Consider the following 4,197-nt stretch of genomic DNA (forward strand, 5'->3'; position numbering starts at 1 on the left):
ATAAATAAATAAATAAATAAATAAATAAATAAATAAATAAAATGTTACAAGGTGTAACCTAGAATTACCATATGCCCCAGCAATTCCGCTCCTAGGTATCTACCCAAAGGAATTGAAAGCAGGTGTTTTAATAGGTACTTGTGCATGAATGTTCATAGCAGCATTATTCACAATAGCCCAAAGAGGGAAACAAATGTCCATTGACAGATGAATGGATAAACAAAATGTGGTCTGTCCACACCATGAAATATTATTCTGCCATAAAAAGAAATGAAGTAGTGGCATAGTCGGCTAAGTGTCCAACTCAGCTCAGGTCGTGATCTCAGGGTCATGAGACAGAGCTCGATGTTGCCCTCCAAGCTCAGCGTGGAGTCTGCTTGATATTCTCTCCCTCTCCCTCTGCCCCTTCCCCCTGTGCTCTCTCTCTCAAATAAATAAATAAAAACTACATTATGCTAGGCAAATGCAGCCAGACACACAGGCCACATACTGTATGATTCCATTTACATGAAATACCCAGAATAGGCAAATCCATAGAGCCAGAAAGTAGATTAGTGGTTGCCAGGGGCTGAGGGTAGTAAGAATGGGGAGTGACTGCCTAATAGGTACAGGGTTTCCTTTCGGGGTGACGAAAATGTCTTGGAAATAGAGGTGACGGTTGCACAACACTGTCAACGTGCTAAATGCTGCCGAACTGTACACTTTAAAATGGTTCACGGCTGGGGCATCTGGGTGGCTCAGTCAGTTAAACGTCCAACTCTTGATCTCAGCTCAGGTCTTGATCTCATGGTTGTGAGTTCAAGCCCTACACTGGGCTCCACGAGCCTACTTTAAAAAATAATAATAAAAATTTAAAATGGTTCATGACTGGGGCACCTGGGTGGCTCAGTTAAGCATCCAACTCTTGATTTCTTGATTTCAGCTCAGGTCATGATCTCAGGGTCGTGAGATTGAGCCCCCACGTCAGGCTCCATGCTGGGCGTGGGGTCTGCTTAAGATTCTCTCTCCCTCTCCCTCTGCCTCTCCCCCCACCACACACACAGGCGCTCTTTCTCTTTCTTAAAAAAAAATGGTCCATGGTTCACCTTATGTTGCGTGAATTTTACTTCAATAAAAAAAGGTAATAATGAATGTTACAAGGTGTCTCTGAATCTGGGTAAATACCAGAAATGGGTCCCTGCTTTTGTGCTCTGGTCTGATGTGCTGGCCAGCCCCCATGCTGCAGGGAGGCAGGGAAGGCTGGGCTCAGATGCCCCACAGAATGATGTCTTAATGCAGACCAGCTGAGGAATTTCTCCTTCATAGGTCATCCGCTTTTCAGATATGTGCTTTTCCCCCTTGAGGTCTGCTAAGGAGAACAGTTACTCATGGAGTTTCCAACCACAGGCTGAGTTTGAAGTGTTTCTTCATCCTCATTGTTTTCAAAGATCTTGTGCCTCACGAAACCAAAATAGCAAGGGAAAATATGGTCAATTTTCTGCTTTCAGCAAAATCTATTCAGCCACTTTGGCTCTGGAAGTCATTCTCCTCCCACTCCCGGCAAATGCTATCCCAGTTGCTCCTCAGGCCAAGACCCAGTGCTGGATTTTCAAAATGAAATGAGTGGGGGGGGGGGACAGAGAGGCAGTGGGGGAGACCATCCCATGGCCTCTGACCTCACATAATGCCAGAACTTCCTTCTCATACCACAGAGGTACCTTTTGTGGCAGTAAAGAAAGTGAGGATCGTGGATTCACCCCTTAGCTTTGCTGATTAATGTGAGCCATGATGGATGGAGAAACTGGTGGGTCTCAGGAAGGGTGGTCTGCTGACGGCCTCACAGGTCCTGTGGATCTTAGGGTAGAGAGCTGTCCCACCTGAGGAGTAGAACACAAGGCCCCAGGAAGGCCCCCGGGACTAAATATTGATAATCGCCCCAAACTGAAACAAATGCTCAACAATAGGGGAATGAGTGGTGAATAAGCCAGCAGCCCCATGCAAGGAGTACTACTCTGCGATCTAAGCAAATGAGCTACTTATCTATGCAATGATGTCAATGAATCACACACACATACTGCCCTACACTCCACAGCGCCTGGGTCTCGTTAATAAAGGACTTGTTCTCCTTGGGGTGCAGATGCTCTCTCCTTACAGACTTCCTTTTCTCTTTTAAGTCAAGTTGATGGAGGTATAATTTACCTACAATAAAATGTACCATTTTAAGTGTATAATAACAAATGTAACACACCCATGTAAGCACCACCCTAAAAATGATTTAGAACATTCCTATCATCCAGAAAGTTTCCTCAGGTCCCTTTGATAGTAGTCCCCTCCCCACCCTCAGCTCCAGACAACCAGCGATATGCTTTCTGAACTATAGGTCCACTTTGCCTGTTCTAGAACTTCATATAAATGGAATCAACTGGTTCTTTCAGTCAACATGTTTGTGAGATGCATCTATGTTGTCTGAATGTCAGTTCATTCATTTTTTTAAAGATTTACTTATTTGAGAGAAAGAGAGAGTGATCACAGGGAGTGGCAGAGGGAGACGGAGAGAGAAAGCTTTGCAGACTCCTCTCTGAGCTGGGAGCCAGACTCAGGGCTTGATTTCATGACCCTGAGATCATGACCTGAGCCCAAACAAAGAGTCCAATGCTCGACCGACGGTGCCACCCAGGGGGCCTGGTTGTTCGTTTTTATTGCTGAGCGGTATCCCTGAGGTGTACCTCAGTTTGCGTGTTCAGTCACCTGCAGATGGGCATTTGATTATTTCCAGTTTTCACCTGTTGTGACTAAAGCTGATGGAAGGATTTCTGGGCAAGTCTTGTTGTGGACATGTGTTTTCATTCAGCGTTGACCTAGGAGCGGAATTGCTGGGTCAGATGGTAAGTACGCATCTCAACTGCTCCACATCCACACCAGCACTTGCTGTTGCCTTTTAGGCTCTAGCCATCCTAGTGGGTGTGAAGTGGTATCTCCTTGTGGGTTTGATTTGCGTCTCCCTGATGACTAGTGGCATAAAGCATCTTCTCATGTGCTTGTTAGTCATTTGTATATCTTCTTTGATGAAATCGCTATTCAAAACGTGTTGCCCATATTTTAAAGATGGGTTGTCTTAGGGGTGCCTGGTTGGCTCAGTCGGTAGAGTACGTGACTCTTGATCTTGGGGTCGTGAATTCGAGCCCCACATTGGGCATCGAGATTACTCAATAAAAAAAAATGTAATGAGTTGTCTTGAGTTGTCTTATTATTGAGTTTGAAGAGTTTTTGAACTAGATACAGATTTTTTTAGATGCAAGACCTCTATCAGATACTGTAATGGTTCTAATCTGGGCGGGTTCACCGATTCAACAAACAAATCCTTATAAGCACCTACAGTGTCTTAGACTCTGGGGAGAGCAAGGTGAATTAAACAGAAACCCTGGCCTTTGTTAAAGACTCGTGGTTTAGGAAGGAGGGGAGTTAAGATGGCGGAGGAGTAGGGGGCCCTTTTTCAGCCGGTCCCCTGAGTCGAGCTGGATAGGTACCAGACCAGCCTGAACATCCACGGAATCAGCCTGAGACGCAGGAAGATACATCTGGATCTCTACAAATGAACATCTCCAGCGCTGAGTATTGAGTTACGAAACGGGAAGCCGTGAAACCACGCACAGATATCGGAAGATAAACGGAAGGGGGAGGGAGCCGCCGCATTCGGGTGCCAGGAAGCGGTAGCCACCTGCAGGGGCGGGGGGAGCGGGCGGACTCGAGGACCGGCACCCACAAGAGAACAGACTGAGACCGTGAGCCGGGGAACGCACGCCACCAGACTGAAACGGAGCTCCGGTGCGCTCACTGGAACCAGACTGAGACCGGGAGCTCCGGGAGCACGTGGGGGCGGCTGGCGGCTGGCAGTGTTAGAAACACAAAGGACAGAGACGCGCCGGCCCTGGAAGTGAGGGCTGGGACGCCGGGTGTGGGGCACACATCCCGGGACACTGCAGGGTTGAGCAGCACCAACAGAATCAGAGTTAAAGTGGCCAGAACATCAGTGGAGAACGGTCCGCGATCCCTCTGTTCTGAGACAGAGGCTGAGTTTCAGCCACTGCTGCTCTGACTCTCAGAAGAGGCACAGCAAACCGCCAGGGAAAGCCGCCAGAGAACAAAAGCCTGGAAATACCGGCTCACAGTGTGCCCATCCCCATCCCCCCTTGCAGGGGACACAAGACTCTACCCAAA

Source organism: Ursus maritimus (genome assembly GCF_017311325.1).
Source record: "Ursus maritimus isolate PB19 chromosome X unlocalized genomic scaffold, ASM1731132v1 scaffold_X1, whole genome shotgun sequence".
NCBI lineage: Eukaryota > Metazoa > Chordata > Mammalia > Carnivora > Ursidae > Ursus > Ursus maritimus.